Source organism: Budorcas taxicolor, chromosome 7, assembly GCF_023091745.1.
Source record: "Budorcas taxicolor isolate Tak-1 chromosome 7, Takin1.1, whole genome shotgun sequence".
NCBI classification, from domain to species: Eukaryota; Metazoa; Chordata; class Mammalia; order Artiodactyla; family Bovidae; genus Budorcas; species Budorcas taxicolor.
In genome coordinates this window covers 31,941,634-31,958,772 of record NC_068916.1, presented here as the reverse complement: position 1 = coordinate 31,958,772, position 17,139 = coordinate 31,941,634, and positions in this window count along the sequence as shown.

Here is a 17,139-nt window from a genome sequence, read left to right as displayed (position 1 = left end):
TGTTATTGAAGACATGTTGCTGAAGGCTGATTTATAAGTCACAAAAGAATGCTCAAATTCACTCAAAATATGCCATTATGAATATTCATTACCACATATTTTCTTTCTGCTGCTCAGTTTTAAAACGTAAAACACAATTTAATATAAATTTAATAGCTCATCCTTAATATAGTTTCCCTAATTTTAACTATAAATTTTACTAGATATGCTATCTTGCTTCAAATAGACTTTAGCAAGTATGTGACTTGCTGAGCTCAAAACTTAAGTAAAAGCAAATTATAGTTTCTGATGCAAAGTCATGCACTTCTCAAATTGTTATAAACTCAGAAGAAAATGATCAGTTCTTCTATTTCACAATTTTAGAGACATCTCAGCTTCCATTAGCAAACTCCATACATATATATATGTATATATATATATATAGACTCCTAAATATAGGCTGATAAACCCCTAGATCAAGAATACTTTCTCACTAGGATAAGTCCCACAAAATATGCCAGCTCATATTGGACAAACTGAGTGTCTCTTTAAAATAACTAACATTGGTATAGCAAAGGGTATTAGCATTGAATATTGTAACCACAACCTTCATATATATCTAATTATGTCATTTATTCATGGTTCTTCAGAACAAGGAATGTTTAATTTGAGTTCACAGATACACTTCAAGGATTCCTCAAGTCTAAAATTTTATAGGAGGCATTTTTTGGACATTTTCCAAGATTTACTTAAACCATTGGTCATTTTAAAAATATTTTATTAGTATATTTAATTTTAATATTTCATCCTTTCAGTTCAGTTCATTACTCAGTCATGTCTGACTCTTTGCAACCCCATGAACCATAGCAAGCCAGGCTTCCCCATCCATAACCAACTCCCAGAGTTTACTCAAACTCATGTCCATTGAGTAGGTGATGCCATCCAAACATCTCATCCTCTGTCATCCTCTTCACCTCTCACTTTCAATCTTTCCCAGCATCAGGGTCTTTTCAAATGAGTCAGTTCTTTGCATCAGATGGCCAAAGTATTGGAGTTTCACCTTCAATATCAGTCCTTCCAATGAATATTCAGGACTGATTTTCTTTAGGATGGACTGGTTGGATCACCTTGCAGTCCAAGGAACTCTCAAGAGGCTTCTCCAACACCACGTTCAAAAGCATCAGTTCTTCGGCACTCATCTTTCTTTATGGTCCTCTCATATCCATACATGACTACTGGAAAATACACGACCAGCTTTGACTAGATGGACATTGTTGGCAAAGTCATGTCTCTGCTTTTTAATATGCTGTCTAGGTGGGTCATAACTTTTCTCCCAAGGAGTAAACATCTTTTAATTTCATGGCTGCAATCACCATCTGCAGTGATTTTGGAGCCCCAAAAAATAAAGTCTCTCACTGTTTCCCCATCTATTTGCCATGAACTGATGGGATGAGATGCCATGATCTTAATTTTTTGAATGTTGAGCTTTAAGCCAACGTTTTCACTCTACTCTTTCACTTTCATCAAGAGGCTCTTTAGTTCTTCTTCAGTTTCTGCCATAAGGGTGGTGTCATTTGCATATCTGAGGGTATTGATATTTCTCCTGGCAATTTGATTCCAGCCTGTGCTTCATCCAGTCCAGAGTTTCTCATGATGTACTCTGCATAGAAGTTCAATAAGCAGGGTGACAATATTTAGCCTTGATGTACTCCTTTTCCTATTTGGAACCAGTCTGTTGTTCCATGTCCAGTTCTAACTGTTGCTTCCTGACCTGCAGATAGGTTTCTCAAGAGGCAGGTCAGGTGGTCTGGTATTCCCATCTTTCAGAATTTTCCACAGTTTATTGTGATCCACACAGTCAAAGGCTTTGGCATAATCAATAGAGCAGAGGTAGATGTTTTTCTGGAACTCTCTTGCTTTTTTGATGATCCAACAGGTGTTGGCAATTTGATCTCTAGTTCCTCTGCCTTTTCTGAAACCAACTTGAACATCTCAAAGTTCATGGTTCATGGAGAGTTGAAGCCTGGCTTGGAGAATTTTGAGCATTCCTTTACTAGCATGTGAGATGAGTGCAATTGTATGGTAGTTTGAACATTCTTTGGCATTGCCTTTCTTTGGGATGTGAAGGAAAACTGACCTTTTCCAGTCCTGTGGCCACTGCTGAGTTTTCCAAATTTGCTGGCATACTGAGTGCAGTACTTTCACAGCATCATCTTTTAGGATTTGAAATAGCCCAACTGGAATTCCATCACCTCTACTAGCTTTGTTCATAGTGATGCTTTCTAAGGCCCACTTGACTTCACATTCCAGGATGCCTGGCTTTAGGTGAATAACCATACAATCATGACTATCTGGTTCATGAAGATCATTTTTGTACAGTTCTTCCGTGTATTCTTACCACCTCTTCTTAATATCTTCTGCTTCTGTTAGGTCCATACCATTTCTGTCCTTTATCAAGCCCATCTTTGCATGAAATGTTCCCTTGGCATCTCTAATTTTCTTGAAGAGATCTCTAGTCTTTCCCTTTCTGTTGTTTTCCTCTATTTCTTTGCATTGATCACTTAGGAAGGCTCTCTTATCTCTCCTTGCTGGTCTTTGGAACTCTGCATTCAAATGGGTATACCTTTCCTGTTCTCCTTTGCTTTTCACTTCTCTTTTCATACCTATTTGTAAGGCCTCTTCAGACAGCCATTTTTCTTTTTTGCATTTATTTTTCTTGGGGATACTCTTGATCCCTGTACAATGTCACAAACCTCAATCCATAGTTCTTCAGACACTGTGTCTATCAGATCTAATCCCTTGAATCCATTTCTCACTTCCACTGTATTCACCATTGTCAAGCCCACATTTCTTATGTCTCCTGCATTGGCAGGTGGGTTCTTATTTGCTCTTCCTGATCCACTCTGCTCTATTTCACTCTTCCCTCTGCTGTAAGAGGCTAGTCTTTCAGACTCCATCACAAGCGAATGACCTCTGTATATTTTCCCTGGATAGTCCAGGAGGATACTGGGAGAAGACTGGAAAGAAATACTGGAAAGAATAAAGAGTATATTTATGGCACTTATTAATTTAGGTTCCTTCCTGTTCTGTTAGGTTTCCTCAGGATGGCTGTGTTCCTCAAGGCAACTTGCCTTATACAACTCTCTCTCCCTCTGGATTCCAGCAACCTTGCCCCTTTCCTCAATCCCTTGAGATAGGGTTGGGGTACACTTTTCCTTTCCTGTTAAACTAGGGTTCTTGCCATATTTATTGGGATCTCTTACATACCACTCAGACCTTTACAATTAGCTCCTTTGTAAATAGACAGTGTGCCATTTGTTTCTTGTTGATACTCAAATCCAAAAACCAGATTTGCATTTTGGTATTGAAGACAACTTTATCTATCCAAGAAAAATGAAAATCCTCCCCACAAGGTGATCTCTCCCTGAATTCAACAAGACATAAAACTACATATTTCTGGCTTCCAAATCTCAACAGTTGATCTGCCTGGTAGACCTCAGATAAACACGAAGAACATAACTTGCAAGGAGTTTGGAAAACTTAGTTTTACTTTTTAAGCCTCAATAATTCAGGTAAACACCAAGAGACAGAGCAGATAATTCATGAACCAGCATACCATATGTACTACAAACACTAAAATTTACACATAAATATTTATTAAAAGTTGACTTCCTATGGAATAATAGTATTTTCTGCAATGTTTATCATGTATATGCTTTGCCTGTGTGGTTTTATGTAAATATTTAGATTAGTAATCAAAGAGAGGAACTCAATCGTTACCAAGGAAATGCATACATTGATTATCAATAGAACAGTAAGATTTAAAATGTCAGGTAAGTATTGATTTTATCTCATATTCAGATTATTTTTACATATACAATAAACAGAATTGAAGTTTATTCTAGGAAATGCATCCTCAAAAATTTAGATATGAGACAGGTCCCATTTCCCTTTTGAATTCCATAGGTACTGAAAATATTAGATTGTGGACAATGGACTGTAGTCGTAAAGAATATTTTCAGAGTGTAGCAGATTGTTAAAGTAACAATAATTCTTCATTTATCCAATGAAGAGACCAAGTCTATTTCCCTAATCCATGAGTATGGCTGAGCTATGTGATTGCTTTTGACTGTAAGTTATTAGCAAATTGTGGCATAAGCAGAGACTTGAAAAGCATTTGCACATTGAAGCTTAGCTATTTGCCATTTGGAGATCTCTTGTCATCATCATTAGCCTTGGTTAGCCTACTAGACAACAGGAGACACATTGCTCAGCTACCTTATCTGTCCAGATACCAGCCAATCACTAGAAAAAGTCTGATCCATCCTGGATCAGCCAGCCCCCAACCAATCTGCCAACTTACAGCAGATGCATAAGCTAATCCAATCAAGTTGAGCCAAGCCCACCACAGATCAAAGGAGCCACCACTGAACCCTGTCCAAACTGCAGACCCACAGAATCCTAAGCTAAAAAATGGCTATATTTTCAAGCACTAAGTTTTGAGGTTTGGGGTTTTGTTACACAAGCAAATTAGCTGATGTATAAATAGGTACCTATAAGGGATGTGCTGCTATCAATTAACCTGAAATAATATGGCACTGGATTTAGGACTGGATGGTAAATTAAAGCTGGAAAAGCAGTGAGGAAACTGCTGTAAAAGCTGAAGCAGAAGAACAATTGGCAAAGCTGTCACCTGTAGTGACATGTTAGGCAGAAAATTATCCGATCAACTTGTTGGCATTGATAAGATAGCTTCTGAGCAAAATGTTCAAAGTGTCAGCTGGCTTCTTTTAGCTTCTAGGATAAGGTATGGCAAGAGAGAGGTAAACTAAAAGAGACCTGCTCTGTTCTCAGGCAAAATTTAAAGGAGAAATAAAGCTGTAGGATTTGGCCCAGAAAACAAAACCAATTTTCATTTCCAGTATCTCCAACCAGAAAAATATTTTCAAAATAAAATGAAAACAAAGATAAAATCAAGAGTGTGTCTGTAAAAGCCTTTGTTAAAATCCTGAAATATTCAAAGAGTGCTGGATGTCCTTTCTGAGATTTACACAAGGCTTCTAAAAATAATAAGGGTGTGGTCACACACAAGTTTGGGGCTTCCCTGGTAGCTCAGGTGGTAAAGTATCACCTGCAATGCAGGAGACCCAGGTTCAATCCCTGGATTGGGAAGATCCTCTGGAGAAGGGAAAGGCAAACCCACTCTAATATGCTTGCCTGGAGAATCCCATGGACAGAGGAGCCTGGCAGACTACAACCCAAGGGGTCTCAAAGAGTCTAACACAACTGACAGACTAAGCATGCACCCATACACAGAAAAGTTTAACACCCAAAAACGTGTTTATTAAATCTACAGAGAGAGGCAGTTTCAAAAACAATTGAGATTTTGGATTTTATTGATTAGAGTACACTAGAATGGCTGTCTGGGGAGGCCTTACAAATAGCTGTGACAAGAAGAGAAGCGAAAAGCAAAGGAGAAAAGGAAAGATATAAGCATCTAAATGCAGAGTCCCAAAGAATAGCAAGAAGAGATAAGAAAGCCTTCCTCAGCGATCAATGCAAAGAAATGGAGGAAAAAAACAGATTGGGAAAGACTAGAGATCTCTTCAAGAAAATTAGAGATATCAAGGGAACATTTCATGCAAACATGGGCTCGATAAAGGACAGAAATGATATGGACCTAACAGATGCAGAAAATATTAAGAAGAGGTGGCAAGAATACATGGAAGAACTATACAAAAAAGATCTTCACGACCCAGATAATCATGATGATGTGATCACTAATCTAGAGCCAGACATCTTGGAACGTGAAGTCAAGTGGGCCTTAGAAAGCATCACTACGAACAAAGCTAGAGGAGGTGATGGAATTCCAGTTGGGCTATTTCAAATCCTGAAAGATGATGCTGTGAAAGTGCTGCACTCAATATGCCAGCAAATTTGGAAAACAGCAGTGGCCACAGGACTGGAAAAGGTCAGTTTTCATTCCAATTCCAAAGAAAGGCAATGCCAAAGAATGCTCAAACTACAGCACAATTGCACTCATCTCACATGCTAGTAAAGTAATGCTCAAAATTCTCCAAGCTAGGCTTCAGCAATACATGAACCGTGAACTCCCTGATGTTCAAGCTGGTTTTAGAAAAAGCACAGGAACCAGAGATCAAATTGCCAACATCTGCTGGATCATGGAAAAAGCAAGAGAGTTCCAGAAAATGTCTATTTCTGCTTTATTGACTACGCCAAAGCCTTTGACTGTGTGGATCACAATAAACTGTGGAAAATTCTGAAAGAGATGGGAATACCAGACCACCTGACCTGCCTCTTGAGAAACCTGTATGCAGGTCAGGAAGCAACAGTTAGAACTGGACATGGAACAACAGACTGGTTCCAAATAGGAAAAGGAGTACGTCAAGGCTGTATATTGTCACCCTGCTTATTTAACTTATATGCAGAGTACATCATGAGAAACGCTGGACTGGAAGAAACACAAGCTGGAATCAAGATTGCCAGGAGAAATTTCAATAACCTCAGATACGCAGATGACACCACCCTTATGGCAGGAAGTGAAGAGGAACTAAAAAGCCTCTTGATGAAAGTGAAAGAGTAGAGTGAAAAAGTTGGCTTAAAGCTCAACATTCAGAAAACGAAGATCATGGCATCTGGTCCCATCACTTCATGGGAAATAGATGGGGAAACAGTAGAAACAGTGTCAGACTTTGTTTTGGGGGGCCTCCAAAATCACTGCAGATGGTGATTGCAGCCATGAAAGTAAAAGACGCTTACTCCTTGGAAGAAAAGTTATTACCCACCTAGATAGTATATTAAAAAGCAGAGACATTACTTTGCTGTTAAGGTCCGTCTAGTCAAGGCTATGGTTTTTCCTGTGGTCATGTATGGATGTGAGAGTTGGACTGTGAAGAAAGCTGAGTGCCAAAGAATTGATGCTTTTGAACTGTGGTGTTGGAGAAGACTCTTGAGAGTCCCTTGGACTGCAAGGAGATCCAACCAGTCCATTCTGAAGGAGATCAGCCCTGGGATTTCTTTGGAAGGAATGATGCTGAAGCTGAAACTCCAGTACTTTGGCCACCTCATGCGAAGAGTTGACTCATTGGAAAAGATTCTGATGCTGGGAGGAATTGGGGGCAGGAGGAGAAAAGCACGATAGAGGATGAGATGGCTGGATGGCATCACGGGCTCGATGGACATGAGTCTGAGTGAACTCCGGGAGATGGTGATGGACAGGGAGGCCTGGTGTGCTGCGATTCATGGGGTCGCAAAGAGTCGGACATGACTGAGCGACTGAGCTGAACTGAGAATCTAAAAAAAACACAAAAATTTTATGGGAGTTATCTCAATAAGTTCAGTTCAGTTCAGTCATTCAGTCACGTCTGACTCTCTGCGACCCCATGAATCGCAGCACGCTAGGCCTCCCTGTCCATCACCAACTCCCGGAGTTCACTCAGACTCACGTCCATAGAATCAGTGATGCCATCCAGCCATCTCATCCTCTGTCGTCCCCTTCTCCTCCTGCCCCCAATCCCTCCCAGCATCAGAGTCTTTTCCAATAAATCAACTGTTCACATGAAGTGGCCAAAGTACTGGAGTTTCAGCTTTAGCATCATTCCAGGCCACTATTTTAGATGAAAATAAATTGAGATTGTTAAAATTTCAGCAACAAAGAATCATCTCTATGTCAACTTTCTATGGGAGGAAGTAAACTAAGACAGCTACTCAGTTGCAAACAAAACAATTTTCATGGAAAAGGCAACATTTTAGAAGATAGAAGCAAGAACCAGTATGATGGAGTCGAGATTCATGGAGAACAATGTATAAAGAAACCACACACAAATAAACTTCAAAATTTTCAATGGGAGGTGCCTTCTGTGAAGGAGAACTAAACCCTAGGCAAAAAAACAAAAATATCCCCTGACTCCAGAGTCAGAAGACACAGCAGCATTTCCCCTGTGGCATTTCAGAATTGCAAGAATCAGTGCCTGCTATCTGCCTCCTTCTCTTCTTTTGTTTGAGCAGAAAAGTCAGTTACATTAATAATTACTTTATCCTTGTCTCACCATTGTATGTGGGGGACAGACAACTTGTAATTTTAATTCTGTTTTCTTTCGTTTATGGGAGCAAAATAAACACATCCAAGAACTATATTCAGACCTTTTTTAAATCATGAAGTTCTAGACTTCTACCTAAAGTTGGAACTGAATGAGACTTTTGACCAGTCTTCAGAGGAGACGTAGCTATTTTAAAAGTGAGAGGAAAGTGAATTAATTGTGATCAAAGGACAGGCTGTAGTGGATTATTACAATGCTTACAATGACCCTTCCTATCATATTAATATGAAAGCAGAATTCATTTTCCCACCTTTTGAATCTAGGTTGGTCATGTAACTTGCCATGTAAATAAGACTCTAACACACATGACACAAGCATTGGGGAGAAAACCTCTTGCATGTTAGAACTTACCTATTTGCTGCATGCCCCAAAGCAAATACCACCATGTGAATACACTTTGATTAGCCTATTGGCTGATAAAAGGCATGTGACCTAGTTATATTCATACCCCATCTGAGAGATCAGCAAGAATCAAACATGTGAATCCAGTTATCCAGAATCAGCCACACCACAAACAGCCTGACAATTAACAACTGAGAAATCAGTCAGTCCAGTTGAGTGCAACACAGCTCAAGGAATTCAGTTCAGTTCAGTCACTAGGTCGTGTCCTACTCTTTGCAACCCCATGGACTGAAGTACCCCAGGCCTTCCTCTCCATTACCAACTCCCAGAGTTTACTCAAACTCCTGTTCATTGAGTCAGTGATGCCATCCAAACATCTCATCCTCCGTCATCCCCTTCTCTTCCTGCCTTCAATCTTTCCCAGCATCAGGGTCTTTTCCAATGAGTCAGTTCTTTGCATCAGGTGGCAAAAGTATTGGAGTTTCAGCTTCAACATCACTCCTTCCAATGAATATTCAGGACTGATTTTCTTTAGGATGGACTGGTTGGATCACCTTGCAGTCCACGGGACTCTCAAGAGTCTTTTCCAACACCACAGTTCGAAAGCATCAATTCTTCGGTGCTCAGCTTTCTGTATAGTCCAACTCTCACATCCATACATGACCACTGGAAAAACCATAGCTTTGGCTAGGTGGACCTTTGTTGGCAAAGTAATGTCTCTGCTTTTTAATATGCTGTCTAGGTTGGTCATAGCTTTTCTTCCAAGGAGCAAGCGTCTTTTACTTTCATGGCTGCAGTCACCATCTGCAGTGATTTTGAGCCCAGAAAAATAAAGTCTCTCACTGTTTTCATTGTTTCCCCATCTATTTGCCATGAACTGATGGGACTAGATGCCATGATCTTAGTTTTTTGAATGTTGAGTTTTAAATCAACTTTTTCACTCTCCTCTTTCATTTCATCAAGAGGCTCTTTAGTTCTTTGCTTTCTGCCATAAGGGTGGTGTCATCTGCATACCTGAGGTTATTGATATTTCTCCCGGCAATCTTGATTCTCTGCCCTTGGACGTGGGGTATCTCCTCACGGTAGCTAGCTCCAGCGCCACACAGCCCCAGCTCAAGGAGGGCTTGCAGAAATTATGCAGTTCAGCAAAAGGTTTTAAGCCACTAATTTGTTACACAACAAAGACAAATACACAGGACTAAGCTACTTCTACACAAATGTCTACAATACTCTTGCCTGGAAGATCTCATGGGCAGAGGAGCCTGGGAGGCTGCAGTCCATGGGGTCGCCAAGAGTTGAACACAACTGAGTGACTTCACTTTCACTTTTCACTTTCATGCACTGGAGAAGGAAATGGCAACCCACTCCAGTGTTCTTGCCTTGAGAATCACAGGGACGGCGGAGCCTGGTGGGCTGACGTCTATGCGGTTGCACAGAGTCGGACACGACTGAAGCAACTTAGCAGCAATCTTAAAAGAATAACATGAAAGTTTTCTATATCTCCAACTGAGAAGTTCAAAAATCTAGACTGATAAAGATTAGCAGTTTTTTTGTTTTTAAAGGAACACATTTGGGGGGAAAGTTAAAACTTATTTTTAAAAATGTATTGACACTAGCCTGAGAAATTTTATTTGTTGTTGTTTAGTCTCTAAATCGTGTCAGACTCTTTTGTGACCCCATTGACTGTAGACTACCAGGCTCCTCTGTCCATATTTGAACCAAATATGCCTGGGGTTTTCCAGACAAGAATAGTGGAGTGAGCAGCCATTCTCTTCTCCAGGGGATCTTCCTGACCCAGGGATCGAACCCACATCTGCTGTTTGGCAGGCAGATTCTTTACCACTGAACCACCTGGGAAGCCGGAGAAATACAATCTAAAAAAAAACAAAAAGAATAAATTCTATGGGATGGGGGACTCAGACAGTTAAAACTGAAAAATGTTGAAGGAGGTCATTCAAAGGATGTAACCACCTGTTGATGCAAAACCTGGTCCAAGACAATGAGAGACTCCTCACCCCATTTTGGGCCTTCCTGGTGGCTCAGACAATAAAGAATCTGCCTGCAATGTGAGAGACCCGGCTTTGATCCCTGGGTCAGGAAGATCCCCTGGAGAAGGAAATGCAACCCACTGCAGTATTCTGGCATGAAAAATCCCATGGACAGAGAAGCCTAGTGGGCTATGGTCCACGGGGTTGCAAAGGGTCAGACACAACTGAGCAACTCACACTGTCACTTCACTTTCACCCCATTTTTGGAAAGTATACTCCGTTCACTGTTTCCACAGTGGAAGGTGTTTTCAAGGACTCAGCCTTAAAAGAACAATGTATTGTTGAGACCATCTGGATGGTAGATGTGACTGAAGCCAGTTAAGGCCTCCATATAAACTTTGTAGATTTTGGTGGGTTGGTGAAGACAAGAATCATATGTAAATTCCCTTGCTTATCAGAATGGCCACCTATTAATCTGAAGTAGTGTGCCTTTCTTTAGTCTCTCCTTGTCCTCCACATATAAGGCCCAATTTTTAAACCAACAAAAGACCTGAGTTAGTTCTTTCCAGTAACTATTAAATATATGTGACCTAGAATAGTTCTTTTTCTCTGCTGCTTAATAAGTAAAATAAGGGAGACTGGATGAAATGAAATTTGATTTTGTATCTTGCTTTAAAATACATTTCTGATTCCATTTCAAATTTTGAGGGCTGTCTGACCATTATGCTAATGCCAATGTCTTCCAGAGTGAAACAGAGCAAGACTTTTCTTCCAAGGAGCAAGTGTCTTAATTTCATGGCTGCAGTCATGAAAGTATTAGTCATGGGCTAGTCCTTAGTTTGGCTCAAATAAAACTGTTTTCTATTCTTGTTATAGATTGTTTTTTGTTAAAAGAGCCTCACAGTTTATAATGCCACAAAAGTAAGCATAGAAGTGATTCTCACTGCAAGCCTGTGGCAGCAGGCCCTAACGTTCTATCTCTAGAAGGCAGCATCAGTGTCACTTGGGTACTTGTGTAGATTAAAATTCTCAGGCCCTGTCCCTGAACTGCTGAATCAGAAACTCAGCTCGGGAAGTGAGCCCAGCAATCTGCGTGTTAATCAGGTCTGCAGGTATGTCTGTTGTGTGCTAAATTTAGAGATCTCTGGCTGACAGCAAATTTGCGCTCCTCAGGGCTTTCCTTTCAGACTTCTAAAAGAATGACATTGTTCTATCTTCAAGGAAAATAACAATTCTTCCGTTATTTTAGGAACTGGTTCCAAAACAGACATATCACCTTTGATTTCGCTTGGCTTTACTGCACGTTGTGGATCTTGCATTTTTCACAAAGCAAGGGTTTGTGGCAACTATGTGTTGGGCAAGTCTTTTGGTGCCATTTTTTTCCAGCAGCATTTGCTCACTTTGTGTCTCTGTGCCACCTCTGGTAATTCTTGCAATACTTCAGAATTTTTATTATTATCGTATTTGTTATAATGATCTGTGGTCAGTGATCTTTGATATTATGTGTCAGAAATACTAGGACTCACTGAAGCCTCAGATGATGCTTAGCATTTTTTTAGCAATAAAGTATTTTTAAATTAAGATATGTACATTCCTCTCTTAGAAAGTTATTTACATGTTTAACAGACTACTATATGGTGTAAACATAACTTCTATATGCACTGGGAAACCAAAAATATCACACGACTCATTTGTGGTGGTCTGGAACTGAACCTGCACTATCTCTGAGGTATGACTGTGTAATAAAAATACAAAAGAGCAAGCTCAGTCTTATTTTCTGAAAACAACAAACGGTACTGTCATACTGGGAACAAATTTTTAAACACTTGGGCAAGACGTTTTTATGTATGTTACCACATAACTTATGTTAAATGTATCTTTTTCCTTTCTTTTCAGAACTGTTGCTTTAGTAAAGAGAACAAGAAATATCTCATAGTACGCAATGAAAGACCACCAAAGAAAGAAGCCCAAAACTGGAGGTTGAAGAAAAAGTTAGTACTGAATTTCATTTCCAATGTATAAAGGTTTATAAAGCCGCAAAATTCTTCTAAAGAGGAGCTTGAATAAAAATAATTTTTATGTAAAATGGAAAAACTGACTTTCCCATTTTAATTTACATTCAGAGACACTTGTAAATTGAACCTGGAGTAAAGGCAGGGGTGGGGAAAAGATGAAGGGAATTCAGAATTACAGTCTTAAAAATATTGCCAAGGCACTGTCTACACTACTGTTTTTAACAGTACTTGAGAGTCTTACAGGGAATAGCAGGAAATAGCACCGTACTAACCACTTTGAGAATTAGAACCTAGTTGAACACAGCTCTTATTTTCACAGAGGACACAATCTACTTTGCAATGTAAGTGCATGTTAAATGCCCTAGGAGAAAACAGAAATCTCATTTTCACATACAGAGTTATAATAAAACACTCCAAGGAACAATACTATAGCCAGTTTTTTTTTTAATGAACCACAACAAAAAAGCTCTATTTTATCCAATAAGATAAAATGGTGTTGATATACAGACATAGTAGATGTTCTGTAAGCATTTGTTGTTAAATCTTACAGTACATTCTATTACTTTTGTTTTCAGGTTGGAAATATCAGCTCCTTAAATGGCAGGGTTAAAATACCAAGAAGGAATTAGTGAACAGAAAAGCAGAAGACACAGTTTTCAACTATGCTAGCAACAAAGGTTTCAGAGTTCATCATAAGAAGAGTTAAGTCATCTAATGTGAAACAGCAGGAGACCATGGGGCATACAATAATGAAACTATAAATATGAAGCAACGTATCAGAAGAATGTATGGAACGTCAATGCTATGTAAGTTACTCTAGAACATGTTAGCATATATGGAAGAAGGAAACAAAACCTGAGAAGCTTAGGTTTCTTCTCTGATGAATAAAACACATATAAAAAACTCAATACAAGCTACGTGTCAATTTTTTGATGAATGATGAGGGTTTTGGAGGTCAATATCAATCAAAACAGATTTATGTTGTAAAGTGGTATCAGAGTTAAGCTGACTAGGGATTCCTTCTTCGGCTCTCTTTAAAGGATAAAATCGTTACCTCTCTTAATGCTTTTCTTTTCCATCCCACACTCCCCAAACCACAAATACTCAAGAGCTTACAGTTTTAAGGTAGAAGGTAATATGACTAGAATAGTTATAAAGATAGCAAATAATAAGAGAACAGAGTATCATCAATAGTCTGTTCTTAAAAACAATCAAATAGGCAGGGACAGAGAAGGAGAGGAGAGGGCAGAAGGTAATAATTCTATATGAAGAATCAATGGTTCACCATAAAAGCAAAACTCAAGTCTATAGAACTAATTAGAACTGCCACCGAGTTTGTCAATGGAACTGCAATTTTTTAATTACACTCACATTCTAAATGGTTTACAAAATGATTTTGCACACATTTTATTATTACTTTGCACAACAAATTAGGTAGAAACAGTTGCTCAGAAAATTTAAATGACTTGAGTAAAGGCTAACAGCTAGAGGTTAGATTGAGCCAGAAAGTGAAAGTGTTAGTCACTCAGTTGTGTCCAGCTCTTTAGGACCCCATGGATCGTACCCCACCAGATTCCTCTATCTATGGAATTTTCCAGGAAAGAATACTGGAGCAGGTTGCCATTCCCTTCTCCAAGGGATCTTCCTGTCCCAGGGATCGAACCCAGGTCTCCTGCATTGCAGGCAAATTCTTTACGGTCCAAACCATCAGGGAAGCGTTGTATAGAGCCAACACTTGAAGTCAAATATTAGAAATAGTGTTCTTTGAAGAACCAAAGGTAAAGGTGTCCCCTGGCTTATATTTAACATCAGAAAATGAGTTTTGAAGACAAAAGTACCTGCCATTGGTTATGCACCAATCATGTGACCAAATTTTTCCTCTCTGAGAGGTCGCCGAGTCCTGCTGGTGAGTCCTAGGAACGATACATTATTATATGGGCCTCTGCTCAAATAAGCACAGCCTCCATACATCTAAATAGAATGAGGAGAAAGTGATGCTGCGTAATCTCCCAGGATGGGTCAGCTCAGAAAAGACAATACTCTTTCTGCTTCTCTCTCTTTCTTTCTCTAAAGCATCTCAGCAACCATGCTCTGAGGAATCCAGGCCCATATACAGAAACCATATTTAATTGTTTTAGAACACAGCTCCAGCCGACATCCCAGCCAACACCCAACTTCATCTCCAGAGATGTGAGTGAGGAAGCCTTCACCAGGTACTCTCTGACTGCAACACATGCAGACCTTAAGTGAAAAGAGCCACATCAAAGGCAGTCAGCTCTCAGAGCCAGAAGGGATCAAATAAATTTTGTTGTTTTAAGTCATTAGGCTTTAGGGTAATGTGTTCTACAGCAAAGAACAACCAGAGCTTCATTTTTTACCTAAACTATTTTGTTTCAGAAGGCAATTATTGCAACATGTAGGAGCTCTGTGGAAACGACCCAGGTGATAAACGTGTACCACCTCATTGTGCAGGGACAGGCTTGTGAGGCAATGGAAGGGATGGCTGTGTCATACGTAGGCCCCAATGCCAACTGAAAATGTGGGGACCCTTGTTCAGAAGGCAGAGGAAAAGTATTCTTAATGCACATGAGAAGCTTGCTTTCTTTCACAGATTATTTAAACTTTTGCTTTTTTATTTGCCATTTCATGCCATTTTCAGTAAAGAAACAATTAACATTTTAAATGAGAGCATGATGTTTCTATTGTGTGATGCTAGTTTCAAATGCAAATATCAAAGCATTAAACTTACATGCAGAATCACCAAAATTACACAGTTCATGTTATATGGCTCCTTTCAGACTGATAGAAGAGAGAGATGCAAGCAAGACTCAGAAGATCTAGAAGGAAAAAGAAAGGATCCCGGCCCACCTCAGGGTAACAGCCAGTCTAGAGAGTGTCCTGGGGCACAGGGATTATGGGGCAAGTGTAAACTCTAACAGGTGACACAAGTATGGGGCTGTCCATTGATGTGGGGCATAAGTGCTGGCCTGTAGGAGATCCCAGAGCTGTGCCTTGGATGAGGCAGATCTGGACAAGTCAACCCCCTCCCATGCCTCTCTGGTGCATTGACTCCCCCTGCTACAAGAGACAGGGGACCCTGAAGGGTCTTTAAACTTCTGTGGTGGGAGACACTCATACCCAGATGAAGGGAGGTCAAGTGGCCAGACGCATCACCCAGTGAACGCACCACAGGGCAGATGCCACTAGTATTGGTGGGGACAGTTCATGTCATTCTGGCTCTAAAACACTACCAGTTCCAAGCACCCACCTCGACCTTCCTGCACCTACAGCCAGGCCCCTGTCAGGGATGAAGGATGACAGAGATCATGGGGTGGGGCCGCAGGGTGAGGAAGAAGGAGGTTGGCGGGGCCCAGGAGGGAGGGAATCAGGGAGCAGAGAAAACCAGCAAGGAAAACTGAAGGCAACGGAGGCTTCAAGCCCCCTCGCTTGCTCGGTCATCTCATGGAACTTCATTTGGAAAACACTGCACATGAAGGTTGTCGGTTACGGATTGAATGGGAAGGAAAAAGTATTGTGTTGCATACTGTAGTTCCTGTTAATACACAGTTTCACTTTCTAAGGTTCCAATTACCTCCAATCAACCATGCTCCAAAAGTATTAAATGGAAAGTTCCAGAAATAAATAACTTTTAAGTTTTAAATTGCCAGGAATTTTCTGTGTAGCATGATGGAATCTCACTCTGTCCCATTTTCTCCTGCTCAGGCATGAATCATCCTTTGTCCAGTGTATCCTGCCCACTCCCTAAGTAGCCGTCTAGGTTATCAGAGTGCTTGTGTTCAAGTGACTCTATTTTACTTAATAATGGCCCCTGAATGCAAGACTAGTGATGCTGGCAATTCAGATATTCTTTTACTCTGCCTAATTTACAAATTAACCTTTATCATTGGTATATATGTATAGGAAAAAAACATAGTAAATATAGGATTCAGTACTGTCCATAGTTTTAGGCACCAACTGGGAGTCTTGGAACATATCACACAGATGGAGGGGACTACTCTACATGCTGGGCTTCCCAGGTGATGCCAGTGATAAAGAACCCACCTGCCAATGCAGGAGACATGAGACGTGGGTTTGATCTCTGGATCAGAAAGATCCCCTGGAGGAGGGCAGGACAACCCACTCCAGTACTCTTTCCTGGAGTAGTCCATGTACAGAGGAGCCTGGTGGGCTACAGTCCATGGGGTCACAAAGAGTTGGATGCAACTGAGCACGCAGGCAAGCACTGCAGATGCTAATATAATCCCTGGACTGAGAGTTAGTGTTTCTGAATTCTAGTTCCACTCTCTGCCTTAATTTTGTATCTTTGGGGCTCTGATCTTCTAGAAAATGAAGATTTGAGCTAAGCAATTCCTTAGGTTCAGTTACATACTCTTCAATAATTGTATACTTAGTGTCTGTTAGAGGCTGGGAAATGTACTAAATCCTGAAACTTCAGGAGTGAACAGAAACAACATGCAGTGTATAATGCCATTAGAAATAAAGAGTCAATCAGTAATTGCAAATGTAATTCATATCATAATAGAATAGAAACTCAGGAGGCAATGGGAGCCACTGAGGTGGGGAGGCATCATCCTCTTTAAAGTGTGTAGGAAGACTTCCCTAAAGAAGGAATGTTTAACAAGGATGAGCAAGAGTTGGTTAAGTAAATTGTTTCTTGGTTTGTGGGAGAGAGAA